Source organism: Raphanus sativus, chromosome 2 (genome assembly GCF_000801105.2).
Source record: "Raphanus sativus cultivar WK10039 chromosome 2, ASM80110v3, whole genome shotgun sequence".
NCBI classification, from domain to species: Eukaryota; Viridiplantae; Streptophyta; class Magnoliopsida; order Brassicales; family Brassicaceae; genus Raphanus; species Raphanus sativus.
Window position 1 is genome coordinate 3,855,785 of NC_079512.1, and position 17,820 is coordinate 3,873,604.

Sequence of the window (17,820 nt, forward strand, 5' to 3'; positions counted from 1 at the left end):
ATAAGTCGTCTACGAGAAACGGGCTAGTTTTGCATTTGACCGAATCGTGTCAGATCTTTGACTATTTCTGGACGACTTATAATTCAGTCGTCTCTGGAAAGTAAAAATTTCAATATTTTATTCAAACTAGACGACTTACATGTAAGTCGTCCTAGGTTAGTTTTGTAATTGAAAAATAAAACTTGAAATTTAACTTTCTCCAGACGACTTAACTAAAAGTCGTCCAGCTAGACGACTTAATTTAAGGTCGTCCGGGATAAGCAAGGTTTGACCAGAAAATTGGGAAAAATTCTGGACGACTTTGCTTTCCCCGGACGACTTTAAATTAAGTCTTCTGACGGGACGACTTTATATTATGTCGTCTGGTAAAAGTTAAATTATGAAGTTTTATTTTTCAACTACAAAACTAACCTAAGACGACTTACACGTAAGTCGTCTAGTTTAATAAAATATTGAAATTTTAACTTTCCCAGAGACGACTGAATTATAAGTCGTCCAGAAATAGTCAAAGATCTGACACGATTCGGTCAAATGCAAAACTAGCATGTTTCTCATAGACGACTTATATATAAGTCGTCTGGAGTTTTTATTTTCAACAAACAAAGCTGGACGACTTAGTTTAAGTCGTCCGTTTGACCAGAAGACTCAGCAGTAAGTCTTCTACATACAGAAGACTTACAAGTAAGTCTTCTACGCGAACAGATTTTGAAAAAAATTCAAATTCGTACCTTAAACTAGGTGAGATGACTTCGTTTGCACACAGGGTCTTCTCCAACCACCCAGAACCTCAAACGAAAGCAACCGTAAGTCAAAACGAAAGAAATATGGCTCTGTCAACCATCGCCCATATTTTGAATCAAAAGCTTGAGTTTTTTGGATGAATATGGAGAGAAAGTGAAAGAAATGTTGTTTTTAGTTCATAACAATTGAAACAGAGAGAGTGTTAAGAGATTTACGTGCATTAAAGGGCATTAAAAGCTCCAAACAGTTCGTACAAGGTTGTTCTCACTATTCATGGCAGTGGCAATATTGTAAATACTTGAAGAAAATGTGGTTGAGACAGTAAAGAAGCCATTTTCGAAAAAAAAAAAGAAAGGTTAATGGCATTTTCGTAGATAAAATGCAGATGTGGGGTTAAAAACTCAAAAAAAAATGAGTCAAAAGAAAAGGTTAGTTTTGTGTTTGACTTCAAGTTTTGAGTCACTTTTGCAATAAGCCCGATTATAAATGATTACTAGGTTTTGACCCGCGCTTCGAAAGCGCGGGTATTATTTTTCACTTTTATAAAATATATTATTTGTTTGTAATTATTGAATGTATTTATTTTAGTAAAAAAAAATATAATAAATTTGACACATAGAGTGTCTCTGGTAAACTATGTGTTTCTCTGGTTTTGTTTTATTATCTCTTCAATTAACATATTTATCCGACTTGTTGTTAAAATAAATGATTTTAGAACGCAACTGTACAAAACTTTTACATTGATATTTTGTTTAAACAATGTGACATATTATATATTAATTAATATAGAAATACCTGAACGAATTTAACAAAACCTAAACAGATTCGAAACGAACCCAAATGGATACATGAACGCCCAGCCCTAGTCATAATTCGAACTGAAATTTAGAAATATATGAATGAAGCTGAAATATTTGACCCCGAAAACCCAAAACCCATAAAAAATCTGAAACGAACCGGAATGAATACCTGAACGCCCAGTCCTAGTCACTATTATAGTATTATGTATCATATATATGTCATCATATAATTAATTGTATTAGTTTATCATATAAATAATCATATAATTAATAGTATTTTATATGTATCATCTTATAAATAATCACATATATTATATTCTTAAAGTTTAATGTGAATATAAAAACCACAATTTAAGTTGGTATACGAAATTAATTTTTTTGTTGTACTTTTCTTATATTTATTGAAAATATTTTTAATAATGGTTATTGGAAAATATTTTAGTAAAAATAAAATTTTGAATATATGCATATTTTAAATCAATTTTTGATATAAATCAACTTTAAATTATTTTTTTGATTTGAAATATGTATATAAAATTTAAATTTTATTTTATGATTATTTTAGACAAAACAATGTTTTTAGGTAATTAGATTAGTCCATTTTGTATATTTTTAAAACTGATATACTTTTATCCATGTTTCAAAATTTTAATTTTTGCATTAGGTTTCTATGAATTATTATTAATTTTATGTTTTTTTTTTCTTGAAAATTGAACTCTTGAAATTTTATATTTGACTAAACTAAATAAGGTAATAAAACTGTTTTTAAAAATTGTTTTATATAATATATTATTTATATTTCAGTTTGTGTTTTTATTTTTACCATAAAGAATTGTAAATATAGTGACAGAATTGTAAATAAAAGAAATATAGAAAGAAGATTGTTTAGTTTATTGTAAAAACAATAGCTAAATTTTTAAATAAAAAGTATTAAATATTTTATTCATGTTTCTAAACAATTCTCATTTGTTATTAATTTATTGAAAATACAATGACTAAATCTGTAAATAAAAGAAAATACACATCTCTACTATCCATGTTTCCAAACATATCTCATTTATTCTACTATCCATGTTTCCAAGCATATCTCATTTATTCTACTATCTTTGTTTTCAAACATCTTCAATTTGTCCTTCAACTTTAATAATATAGATTTGTTACTAATTTATTGAAAATACAATGACTAAATCTGTAAATAAAAGAAAATACACATCTCTACTATCCATGTTTCCAAACATATCTCATTTATTCTACTATCCATGTTTCCAAGCATATCTCATTTATTCTACTATCTTTGTTTCCAAACATCTTCAATTTGTACTTCAACTTTAATAATATAGATGTATCTAACTGATAATAATAATAACTAGCATGAAATGTGATATTCTGTGATTTATGAATTAGTCACCGTATAGTGATAATTAATTATGAAACACGTAAACATGACTATTTATATCTGTTTTGTGATTAAAAATAAGATAATGTGTATTTGTGTTAAAAGTGTGTAGCAGTTCAGTTTTTATGGTTGTTGTTTTTGGTTGATACTTAGTTAGGAATCATAGCATAGGGTTTAGATTTTAGAAATTGTGGTTTAGGGTTAGGGGTCAAAGGTTTTATTGTTAAAAAGTTACTAATATATATATATATATAGTAAATTATAATTTGTTAAAAGTTAATGCTAGATTATTAAAAATGTATAAATTTGTGATGTTAAAATGAAAATTATCTGACTACTACTTTGGTTTGGTATTATGATATGGGGTTTAGATTTAGGAATTGGGTTTAGGGTTAAGAGTTTATAGTTAAGAAATTGTTAAAAAGAAAAAAAAAGTTGTTAAGAAATACAGAACCTGGTTAATAAAGCAGAATTGTTTAACTATTAAAAATGTATAAATTTGGTTATTATATATATTTTTTTTCATTTTGACATCACAAATTTTATTCCCTCCACACATTTCCTTCCTAAATAATTTTGGTATTTTGTCATTTCCCTCCTAAGCATTTTCGGAGTTAGCTCCAAAAGCCCAAAAATTTGTTATCACATACGACTCGGGGGAAAAAGACAAATCTTAAACTCTCTCTCAACATTCACCAACTTTTCTTCTTGATCTAGCCTCCCTCATGTTATCAGGTGCTTTTCGTCATCCTCCACGGCCACCGAAGTTGAATCTCCCGGGTACGTTTCTTCCACACCCGTCTTTCTTCGATTAGTTTCGGATAAGGGTTTTGATTTGGGGGTTTTTGGATCAAAACCCTAATCCAAAAATAATATTGAAACATGATGTATCAATGGATCTCGTCTAGGTTTTCATTTTGATTTCGGGTTTCTCTTCTTCGTCTCCGAGCCTTTGCACATCTATTTTTTTTTTTGTTTCATATCTTGTTCATTTTCCGGATTACTCTAATGTTAAAGCCTCTCTCTCCATCGCTCCGGTCTATCACTTTCAGTACCAGATTCGATTTATTACTTTCAGAAGATTATTTATTTGTGGCTGGGGCTCTTCATTTTGCTCTGTGCTTGACTTTTAATCTCGTCATATCATCAGAAACTGCTTATAGCTTCTCTCGTTAGATTAGATTGCAATTTTTTTGTACACTTTTGTTCGGTTTCCAGTTATATAACAATTGGGTTTACTTCCTGTTGTTTATTGCAAGTGTTTAAAGACGTTCTTACTTTCTAAGTTTATGTTTCTCTCTTTTGCTCTTGCAGCGTTATTATTCAATGCTCGAGGAGACAAGATGGTCACTTGTAGGTCGGTGAATCTTTCTCCCCCTGTCAAGTGAGTCTTACTTCCATTTTCCAAATTACTTTTTTTCTGCATATACTAGATTCAGAAATAAGCTATGCTATTCTGTTAACGAGACAAGGTCAGGTGAGCACGTGTGATGTCAATGATTCTTATTCCTAGATTGATAGTCTGATGCTTGACTCAGTATAAATGTTATGTTACTGTGACCTATGTATTCTGTTTTGGGATTCACTCAAGACTCGCTCACTTTTTTTTTGGAATCCTTGATTAACTTCAGGGCTGCAGGGATTTTGTAGAAGCTTGTTTGTATAAGTCGTAGGCAGCATCACAAGGAGTTTAACTTCTGGAACGGGACTCCATATAATTTGGTAATTGTTGCTAACTTATATGTCAACATTCTTATAAATATAGTTTAGGGTAGGATTTTTGTGACGAGATTGTTTTGTCTTTGATTGAAAGGAAAAAGTTTCTTAAGTAAGAACAACCAATGCAAGTTGATCTCGTGATAGGATCTCCATTGTCAATACCACATTCATAGTGGTATTCTGATTTTGTGTTAAGATGTACTAGATTTTGACCCGCCCTTTAAAGGGCGGGTATATGTTTTGTTTTATGTTTTTTTTAAATGATTTAATTTAATTTTTGTGTGTTTTATAATTATATTAGTGTTTAATATTAATTTAATTTAATATATTTTTGGTGACTATATTCAATATGTCAAGTTGCATAATTATACACTGGTACCATATGCATTTCAGAAACCATTTTAAAACTTTATTCCTAACGTTTGTAACATATTATATCTACTTAGTAGTTACCTAACATAATTTAGTCAAGAATATTTATATCCCAGTCGCCCCAAAAATAAAAATCTCATACTCTATTAGACATGATCTATATACTCGAACAGTTCTTAAATTATTATATTCGAAAATTAATATCAAACTCAATCCGCAACTAAAACCGAATAATTTTTTTGAAAAATGTTTAAAGAAATATTATTTAACATATTATGTTATATATATATATATATAGTTGGGTTAAAATGGTCTTCACTAACTTTAAGTAGAATCACATTTAATAAATATTTTTTATTCAAATAACCTATTTAAAACCCGTTAAACTAAATGAGTTTATATGAATATTTATTTCTATTAAAAATTCACTTAAACCGATTAAACCGTCAAACATAAAATTAAATTTTAATAGTAACCCGCTTCCACCATTAATTAATATCAATATTAGTTAACTTTTAAAGTTTCATAAGAAATATAATATCATATGTACATCACGTCGTTTATTTTCTAAAAATTGTATCATGGAAATGGTACTTCGTTTATTTTTCAAATCACAGACCTGTCTGATAAATTCAAAACTTTATTTGAAAGAAAAAAGTAACTGTTTTGGTAGGAACAGTTATAACGTAGATTTTAATAACTTTTAGAAAGTGGTTATCTAAAGTGGTTATATGATATTTAGATAAATCATTTAAATACAGTTATAAAATATGTTGGACCCAATTAATATCAATTGGACATGTTGAAGAATTAATAGTATTGATATCATAAAACCCGCTTTAAAAAAAAAACGTGATAACTGATTTTGGTAGAGAAAATTATAATGTGGTCAGTGTTTTGATATAGTTATAGATGCAGTTATCTAGATTTTGACCCGCCCTTTCAAAAGGGCGGATATATTTTTTACTTTAATTTTTTTGAAAATTTTAGTTTTTATATTTATGTTTTCTATAATCATATTTTTTTTAATATTAATTTAATTTTGGTAACTATATTAAATATGTCAAGTTGCATAACTATACTTCGTGCCATATGCATTTTGTAAATTATTTTTAAAGTTTATTCATTAAATTTGCAATATATTATATTTTCTTAGTAGTTATATAATATAATTAGTTAAGAATAATCAAACCCAAAACATCTGACTCGGAACCAACGAAAATCAAAGTCTCGTACACTATTATACTTGACCTATATACTCGAACCATGTTATTAATGTATTATATTTGAAAACTAAAATCAAACCCAACCCGAAAACCGAATTTTTTTTTTTGAAAAGTGTTTGAAAAAAATAAATTTAATATATTTTGTTAAGTATTTATATATGTAAATGGGTTAATATGGTCACTAACTTTAAGTAAAATCAAATTAATAAATATTTTTAATTGAATAACCTATTAGAACCCGTTAAACTAAATGAGTTCATGTAAATATTTATTTCTATTAAAAGTTATCTTTAATCATGTTAAACTCTATTTCAACCTAATTTGTTAACTTTAAACAATTTTATTATATGCTTTGAAAACGCATGATTATTTTTGATAATTTTATTTAATAAACATTATAAATATAAACATTTATATAGTTTATGTTTTATTTTTTTATTTATTACAAATTTTACAATCAAACTTGTGTACATGATTTACGTAAGATAAATTTTTTTAGTTTTATAAAAAAAGTTCTAACCCGTACTATAGGCAAATATTTTAATTTACATTAGGTGTTGATCTGTGTTACAACAAAAGGATTTGCCGATTTGGTATATACACCAAAAGAAAACAATAATATTGATTTTTTGTAACTGTCAACTTGAACGACATATGGGTTCCGAATCATATGGAAGTGGAGGTTACAACGTTATTTTATTAGTACAAAAGCAGTTATGGTTAATATAATTTTCTTATAAATGAATATTGGGTTGAAAATAATAGTTGGACACAACTACATATCAATAGGACATGTTGAACAATTGATATAATAGATTTTTTGTAACTGTCAACTTGAACGACATATGGGTTCCGAATTATATGGAAGTGGAGGTTACAACGTTATTTTATTAGTACAAAAGCAGTTATGGTTAATATAATTTTTTTATAAATGAATATTGGGTTGAAAATAATAGTTGGACACAACTAAATATCAATAGGACATGTTGAAGAATTAATATAATAGATTTGTGTTTTTAATTATTTTTGTTTTTAATTTGTATAATATCTTTTTAAAATGATTTATAAGAGGCTTTAATAATTATAATCTTTGTATAATATCTTTTTAGCCAGTTACGTGATTAATGACTATGATTAAAAAAATAAGAAATATAATTATGCAGTAATGGGCGTTCACAAAAATACGATATCAAATCATATTGAATCATACGCCCTTTTGAGCCGTTACGTGATTAATAGCCAGTTACGTGATTTGGCAGTTATATTAATACAAAAAGGTATATTAAAGATGTATTTAGTGGCAGTTATAAAAATTAAAAAGTGGACATAACTCCATATCAATTGGACATGTTGAAGAATTAATAGAATAGACTAGATTTTGACCCGCGCTTAAAAAGCGCGGGTTTATTTTGAAATTAAATATTATTTATATACATTTTTACATAAGATAGTGTACATGTCTAGAAAGAACTGAGAAACCGAGACTTACGGAAAACTGACTTACGGAAAAAACAAAACCCGAACTGAACCAAATTCATAAATAACCGAGTGAATCTATATTTGTGAACCAAAAACGAAAACTGAACCGAGAATCGAATGAATAGTTTTAAGTACAAATTATATACCTATAAATATTAATTATATTTAATTTATAAATAATCATTTATCGCAAAATACTATTTATAAATCAACTAATTAAACGTGAATTACCTAGATTTTTAATTCAATATAAAATTTTCTTAAAAACTATCTGATATTTTATCCGAATAATCCGAATTACTCAATGTTTAAACTGAAAATCTAGAGTTATCTGATTTTTTCTTATAAATCTGAAATGACCCAAAACAATGATAAAATTGGAACCAAATTTATTGGACCCGTATTTTTGGATATTAGTTGGTTCCAAACCGAACAAAATAGGTATTATTGTTTTATATTTAACATATGTATATTAGTTGTGTCATATAGATGAAGATGCATAGTCATATAAATTGATATGATTATGATTTCTATAGGTATGTTAGTTGAAATCGATGTATAAATTATTACAATATAAGGCTATTCTAAATTATATAGTAAATACATAAATCACGAGAAAAAATTCTTCCAGTTGATAAAATATATCAGATAGAAAATAATCTAGGAATGTATAGTCGATTAACTCATCTTATGTGAGGGAGACGACAGCGAAAAAAAATGATTACTAAAAGTTGGAAGTCATTGTTTATTGTCTATCATATTTTTAATCTGTTTACGTAAGTATCCAAATTACCAGTAACTAACCTTGGTTGATATAGTAACATGGTTAAGTTATGCATATTGGTTGTATATTTAGAGATAATTAGGGAAATATTAGGTAGGACCATAATACTATTAGTTAAATGAAAGGGTTCAAACAACCTTTTTAAGTAGATTTATTTAAACTCCTATTTTAATAGTATTGATGTTTTCTAAATTAGGATTTGTTTTAACACTAGAACAATTTTATTCATTGTCAAGTGTTTTTTGTTTCTCCTTTTTAGCAAGGATATCATTGGGATCCTGATGATCAGTCTTTGGACTAAACAGCTCACGAGGATGATTTCCAACATCAGCAAGGGGAAGAGATACGATTTGGTGATGTTTGAATTTTTTTTGTTGGCAACTAGGATGTCTACTTGTATGATGTTTGACTACTTTATTATTTTCAGTATTTGTTTTACAGTCTATGTAATATATATATATATATATATATATTGTTTTGAATAATTTTATGTAGTTCTAATTATTTATTGAGAACCATTTTTTTATGAAAATTATAATTATTCTACTACATAATATAAGTAAGTATTTAGCTATATATGATTTGAAACCAAATTTGTGGCAAAATTAGCTATAGATTTTCTGAAGGAATCTTTTGTTCATATTTGTAGCCATATAGCTATGGAAGTTAGTTGCTAAATTTGCCACTAATGAGCAACAAACCAAGTTGTAGCCATATTGTTACTAGTGGCTACGAAGATTATCCTTGCGAAGTCGTCGCTATCTGGCTACGGAATGGCTACGAATATCATTTAGCGTGGATGCTGAGGCCAAAGAATTCATCCGTCGCTATCTGTCGCACATTCCATTTTAGCAACGGATTGTGGCTAATAGCTACATATTAATCGATTTTTTATTCTTGCTACAAGTCCTTCTCCGATAAGTAAGCTCCTACCTAAATGTGGGAGAGAACACTGACAAAAAGATTTGATCAAAAAAAAAAAAGCTACATATTAATCGGTAGCTATTTTGATATATTCTTGTAGTGTTGATTTTTCAAGAAGCATGAAAACCGAATACAGACGAATGCTTATAGTATTGTTTGTGTAGAATGTGGCAAGAATTTAATAGGCATTGTGATGAGTTATGTTGATATGAACAAGATATCGATTGGGACCATTGGGTAGCTCACGCGTCGTCCTTCTTTTATTGTTTGTTTCCATTGAAAGTCGTTGGAACGTGTTCAATCATTCAATAAATTATTTAAATATACGGAGCCCGCGTCAGATTAGTTGTGTTCATTCAAAATGAATTTACTATATTCATTTTCCATTCACTTGGGATATTATAGGTGTATGAAAAGGTTTAATTCACTGGTTAGCTATCACTATATTTTAAAATATTTATATCAAGATTAATAATCAAAATTCTGCTGGAAGCTACTCCTGAGGAATCCTTCTTTTATTAATAAAACATTTACTTTTACTAACAAAATATTTCAAAAATTATTTTACTTACAAGTATAATCTTTTTAGAATTTATTAAAGAATATTATATTTTGTAGTTTGTCACGGAAGTTAAATCATTTATAAACGTTTATTAAATAAATAAGACATTTCCAACCGAAAAATGAAGTTATTATTGAACCTCTTTGAGATGTGAACATTTTTTGTTGCTTTTGATTTAATAGATTTATTTTATTTTTGAATGTTAAGCTTTTTATGTATATATATATTCTCAGTTTGCTGATTTTGATTTTGTTTTATATGCAGACGAACTATCAGAAATTCCAATTATCATGTGAAGCTATATATGATTTGTTTCCTTTTCATTTTCTTCAAACTTTTTGATCTAGAGAGTTGTCTCCTTTATGATCCAAAGAATTGTATAACCTTTTTGTTGTTATAAAATTGATATTTAACAAAAGAAATTTGTGGAAAACCAAAACCAGTATATTGCGTTCTCCATTCTAAACACGATCGCTGCCGGCTTTAATGATTTCAATTTACAAGTATAACCTCTTTAAATTAATAATCGATAGATTAATATCTCTATAAATTAATATAATTTCATAGTCCCAAATTGAGTTTTTGGTTCAATTAGTATCTCGATAAATTAATAATCTCTATAAATTAATAAAAAATATAGTTTTGGTATAGTCCCAATATTATTAATTTATAGAGGTTTCACTGTATATGGTTATAGTGAAAGTTTCAACTCAAACTTTGAAGGTAGGCAAACAAAATGAGTAATATTGTTTTTTTTTGTCATCGAGTAATATTGTTTATTTAATATATTTATTTTATGACCACTAATTAATAAATTCCGCTTCTACCATCAAAAATATTTTGGAATTTTAAAAAAACTATGTTGGAATTTTTTATGAAAAATAAATTTTAAAATTCACTAGATATTTAATATATATGGTTTTAAGATATTGCTAATCAATCAAATATATTTACTACAAATAAAACTAAACGATTATCTAGGTTTTTGCATACATGAAAACACAATATCTTTTTAAATATCATTCTTCACACTATTGGTTATCATCTTTAATTAATAAATTTGGAAACAGTCATTGGAATATCACTGTTAAAAGTAAGTTTAAGCATTTAATACAATTAATTTTTTAAAATATAAAAATTTTAAAATTATTTATATTATAGGAGTTGAAATATTTAGCATACATCAAAAAATCGACACAATTGTGAATATATCTTAATTATTAAAATAAAGTCACAACTTTGATTCATGTGTGTTTTTTTTTTCTAAATGGAGCTTAATTAGAAATCAATTATCATTCATTTATTACTAAAAATATACTTACTGATGTGTGTATACGTATTTGAATTATTCTAAGCAAACAAATAAAATAGATATTCCTACATTTTCTCTTAACTACATCCGAATAAAATCCTTTCAAATCTTTTTGTTTACAATATAATTATATAAATAGGGAAATTTTGGAGAAATATACTTATATGAGTTTTTAATTTGAAAATTATATCATTATTTAAGTTTTTTGAAAATACAATTTTGTATATATATACATTTACTAAATGATCCAATCTGAATATTCTCAAATTTTATCATCATAAAATATCAAATATAAATATTAACAGTTTTAACCAAAATAAGATTGTTTTGAAAATGAAATCTTAATAATATCTACACAATATCTTAATTTTTATTTTGGAAAAAAAGAGAAAAACAAGTGAGACGTCATCTCGTCTTCTTCTCGGGATCTTTTTTTTCTAATCTATTTTTGCAATCCATTTTTTTTTTGAAATTTGTAGTTTATTCTTCTTCTCATTCAGAGGTTTTTTTAATTCTTAACTCTAGTAATTATGTACTCAACATCATCTAAATCATTTTGATCTATTGGGGAAGCCAGTGATTTGATAAGATGAGGAATCATAGTTGCATATGGCTTCACAAACTCTGTTATCTCGTCATTACTAAAGAGCATCATAATACGGTCGTACACTTCAACGCTCCAGTGAAGAATAGATATAGCCAAAGAAATCTAATGAACATTCTTTTTTTTTTTTGAAACTTATCTAATGAACATTATTAATATTTAACACTGCGTACGTTGCACATCATCGATATCAACACCAAATCTCTTATGTTTTCTCGCTCACATTTTTTTGTCAGTGTTCTCTCCCACATTTAGGTAGGAGCTTACTTATCGGAGAAGGACTTGTAGCAAGAATAAAAAATAAATCATAATATATTTCTTTTATAATATCCTTTCTTATTGAAAATTTAAATAGTAAAATTATATATTTATTTCAAAAAAAATTATCTTAAACATAAAATATTATAGTAATATTATTATTAATTTCGAAATTATATTTTAATTACTTAAATATCTAATTTGGATAAAAATATCTTTTCACATTTAATAAAGTGTATTTTTCAAAAAATAAAAAAGAAGATGTGTTTTTCAAATTTCAAACTATTTATAGAGTATTTTCCAAATTATCCCAAATAAATATACATTCCATTTATTTAAAATATAAATGAATATTTCGTTTTTCACTTAAACGAACCTTTTAATATTTAATTAATTTCATAATTATATATAACAAACATGTATATTTCATTTTTACTTAAATAAACCTTTTAAGTATCTAATTAATTTTGTAATTTTTTAAAACTTATGTACGATTTTGTATTAAATTTGTGATATTAATTTAATATAATATTTTTTCCAACCAAAACTTTGATCTCTAATAGTTAAGATTTGTTAATATTTATACCTCATGATTGAAAATAGGCCATCAATATGAACAATAGGCCTACAAATGCTATTTTGAAAATGCATTCAATTTCTGTTATTAAATATAATAGATGGTTTAAGTTTATATTTCAATAATAAAATTATATGAATGCTTTGTTTACAAAAATATAATCAAGCTTTTTTTTATATAGACCATATTCATATATCTTATATATTAAAATAGAAGTCACAACTTTGATTCATGTGTGTTTAAAAATGGACCCTAACTAGAAATCAGTTATCATTCCTTTATTACTAAAAATATAATTAATGATGTGTGTATATATATTTGAATTATTATAAGAAAACAAATAAAATAGATATTTCTACATTTTCTCTTAACTACATCCGAATAAAATCTTTTTAAATCTTTTTATTTACAATATAAATATACATTCCATTTATTTAAAATATAAACGAATAATTTGTTTTCACTTAAACAAACCTTTTAAATATTTAATTAATTTCGTAATTGTATATAATAAAAATGTATATTTCATTTTTACTTAAATAAATCTTTTTAACTATCTAATTAATTTTGTAATTTTAAAACTTATGTAACATTTTGTATTAAATTTGTGATAAAATATTTTTATTTTCAACTAAATCTTTGATCTCTAATAGTTAATATTTTTTTAATATTTGTACCTCATGATTGAAAATATGCCATCAATATGAACAATAGGCCTACAAATGCTATTTTGAAAATTCATTCAATTTCTGTTATTAAATATAATGGATAGTTTAATTTTATATTTCAATAATAGAAGTATATGAATGCCTTGTTTACAAAAATATAATCAAGCTTATTTTTATATAGACCATATTCATATATTATTCATTAATGTAATTATTTTTTTGTATCTTTTTTCTTTTGCAATTTCAAAAGTACAATATGCATTGTACCAATTTTTTTTTCATTAGCATAAATGACAAATGAATGATTGAAAAATATGTTTCATGTGAATATTTTTATTTTATGTGTGTTTATTAGTTGGTAGGTTTAAGTGTTAATTATATAATGTGATGTATGTTAAATGAGGAATTGCAAATAAAAAATTTAACACTATAAACAACATAAGAAACCTAAAAAACATAGCTAATAAAAAGAAGATGTAAGTTTAAAAGGACAAAAACAAACATTACGCTTTACAATTATTCTTTTAATAATGTAAATGAAGCGAACATTTTATAAATTACACTTAATGGAGGTTATTCAGTCAAAATTTTAAATCATACAAATAATTTGATTAACATATATGTATTCAAAATCTAAAATACAAGTATACTCTTAAGGAAATTAATATCTAAGTTCATATTAAGTTAAATTGAATTTGCAGTAAATATAACAGAATGTAAGGTTTTAGTTAGTGTTCATGTTTAAAAAAGAGAGATATCACTAATAATTTGAAACAAGAAAATTACTGCATGCAAACTATAAAATTGTTGTGTTTGAAAATGTTATAATAAAGTATTAATAATATCGTAAATATTAAAATTATATACCACTAATCATATAAACCAAATAGTTACATGTATAAAAATGAAATTAATCATCCGCACGGTTGTGCAGGTTAAGATCTAGTTAGGTTATTAAATACTAAACATTATCTCTATTAAATATGTCTTATTAAAATAAAATTAAAAATAAGAAATATCCCTAATACTTATCAATTATTTACAAGAAAATACCACTAAAGTAATTGATAAGCGTACATTTAGGTATTCTTTGTATTTTCTTATTATTTTTCTTTTTTCTTTTCTAACTCAGGGATATTATGAATTTATGGAAGGACTTACTAATCCTCAAGCAAAGTGCATCACAGATGAACCATCTTTTCAGATATTCAAATAGATCCTAAGGAATAGACCTATATCTATATGTATGCATGATACGATAGAGTGTAATGAGGTTCTTTCGAATCCGGATTGCTTAGTAAGCCAAAACCATTTTACAACTAGACCACATCACATGCTTAGGAACTTGTTCATTGTTCGTATGATTAGTATGGTATCCTTTTCTATTGGTGCAAAACTCATTTATCATCAAGCGAGTGTTGGTTTAAAGGTGATTCGTAAGAATCACCTAAGGTGTGTGTTTTTAGGATCCCTACTTCAATTTTCTCGGATTACACACTTATTGGCAACAACACCTTCCCTGCTTTGCTGGTAATTCTACAGTCTCCAGAATCAGACATGTTGCGTCAATTTTAGAAATTACAACATATAAAGCCTACATGTGTCATTGTTTAAAAAGCTACTCATAGATAGTTCGTGAAAACACATTTTAAACGCTTTTGTTAGAGTTCCAGTCGTGTTTCTTTCTTATTTTGGCAGAAGAAAAGTATTGTGATTCAATTCATCAAACATCGATATCATATTTTTATGAAAATTTGTTTTTTAGGCCAAAATAATAATAACTAAGTCCTATTATATTAATCTCATATACATTATGTCCTATTAGGCTATTTTTAAAAAAAAATGCCAATACTACCCTTAATTTCAATTTAAAACAATTATTAGATATTAAAATATATTTTTAACTAAAGTAATAAAAAAATTAAAAATCCCAAAAATGATTTTATATTTTTAAAAATATTAAAAATCCTGAAAACAATTTTTTTTTTATTTTAAAAATCGATTTTATATTTAAAAAAATAAAAATCTTGATTTATAAAATCAACTTTTAATTAAAAAATAAAAAATCGATTTTAGGATTTAAGAAAAATAGAAAATGGTGATTTATAAAATCAATTTAAAAAACAATTTGCTATTTTTTTAAAAAATATTAAAAATCCCAATAAACGATTTTTTTTTAATTTAAAATTTGTTTTCTAAAATCACGATTTTCTATTTTTCTATTTGAAACGATTTTCTATTTTGTTTAAAAAAATCAATTCGATTAATAAATATAAAGAAACTAAATATTTCCAAACATTATCTTCCCATATTTTTGGGATTATCCTTATCTATAGAATATGTATTCTACTATATGTAGAATACAATAAACAAGTATGAAATTGATTTCTACTAATTTTAGATTTATATCAATGTGTAAATTCTGATTTCTACAGATTTTAGTTTTATAGTAATGTTTAGATTCTGATATCTACTGATTTTAGAACTATAAGTTAAGCGCGGAATGTGTTTTCCAAATATTTTTAGATTACTATTATTTACGTAGAACACGTATTCTAAACATAGTAGATTCAATGAAAAAAATAGAATATGTTTTCTACTATGTAGAATGTCAATTCTACTTTTTTAAAACAAAATATGAAATTATGATTTAAACATTTTTTAGAACTAAAGAAATATATCAATAAGTTGATATAGATATTTCATTGTATTTACTATTTTCGAATCTTTTTTGTTTGTAAAACTATTTATTTGATTTATTTTAGAAAATACTAAATGGTATTAAAGGAAAAAATGGTACAAAAAAAATTAGACTAATAGGACATAGTTATTGTTTTTTTGCCTAAAAAACAATTTCCCCTATTTTTATTTCTTTTTTAATTGATCAATGTTATACTTAGTTGATTGAGAGATCTTCTGGACCCTGGGTCAAGAACTTAGGCTTCGTTTGTGAGATAACAATACTACGATTATTTAAGAAATTAAAAAAAAGAAGTAAAAATTATTTACTGTTTCAACCGGTGGTTTAATTGATAGCCAAGTTCCGAGATATAGAGGTTGATTGGTATGTGATTTAGCTTTAAATTTTTTGCTTTGACATTTTGGTTTAGATATATTGGCTTTGGTTTTAATTTTAAATGACGTGATTTATTTTTTCAGATATCTAAAGCACTAAATAAAAGCTGTAGAAAAATTGATTTCCACAGCTACTATATATATTTATATTTTTTTGCTCTACATTTGTTTTCAAAACTAAAGCATGATTGTTTCATAAAAGTGTTTTTGAAATAAAAAAAATGGTTGTACAAAGATCTTACAACACTTACCAATCATCCCCATAACAGTTTTTTTCTTTTTTGCGAATTTTAACACGTTTTTAAATAATAAACTTTTCCTAAAACCTAAACCAGATTATATATGTGAGTCATCAAGTTTACATTTATCGGTTCGAACACGGATCATGTCGGATATGAAAACAGTGAGAGTTTGGCTCATAACCTTTGGGTAAAAATGATATCTTAATTGAAATGACAATAATAGTCAATTCTTGAAAATGAAAAGAAAAAATCAATTCATGATCGTCCTGAAAAGTGGGAAAAAAATGTCAGTGGGAAAAAAACTATAGTTCGAATCTTTACTGCAAAATTCGTTCGTAAGACTAGCTGTAATTTCTCTCTCTTTTTTTTTTTAATTTGTAAAAAGTTTTTACTATAAACTCGTTCTCTCCCTCCTCGGCTGAGAGCTGCATTTGCATCAACCATAGAAAGCACGTAGTAACGTTATTATTATAATAAAAAATAGTACGACATATAGTGATATAGATACACTGTTCATTAACATGCACACATTAATTGTTCCCGTCGTCCTTTTTTCTTTAATTTTCGGAAGAAAAGTAGTTCACCAATTTAATTCGGATCAATTGTTTGTCTGAAACAATGGTTTTCCAACGTAAAACCATGATCTGACATTGCATGACTAAAGAGAAAAAATGATATTCTTTGATTTAACATCACATGAGACATATGATGAGACACATGATGACCCAAAATTTTCTAGACTCATGAAACTAATCACTATGAGACACATAGAAATCCAGATTTTCTTACCACTAAAAACGTTTATAGGTAGCCAAGAAAATTAATGACGAAAGCTCAGCCAGAATCCTTTTACCACAAGGCTAAAACCACTTGGTTATAAACTATTTATTATTAGACAAAAAGTGGAGATAATACTTTTTTATTGCATAATCATAATTCATAATCATGCCATTCTGATTTGAAATTATGATTCTAGTTCCATAATTTTGAGATTACAAATATTAATGCAGAATAGTGATTAAAGGTTATACGATACACAATACAATATAACCTACATGTTGCATCTGTGTGTCTTAAATCT

At 26.0% G+C, this 17,820-nt stretch overlaps 1 long non-coding RNA gene across 1 annotated transcript; it reads left to right on the plus strand.

Annotated features, from left to right (window-relative positions):
* The first annotated feature begins 3,541 nt into the window (after positions 1-3,541).
* Positions 3,542-9,029, plus strand: LOC130499144 (uncharacterized). The gene is made up of 4 exons (XR_008938007.1): positions 3,542-3,717; positions 4,252-4,321; positions 4,569-4,659; positions 8,777-9,029. It is a non-coding gene; the product is annotated as an uncharacterized LOC130499144 (long non-coding RNA).
* Positions 9,030-17,820: the final 8,791 nt, after the last annotated feature.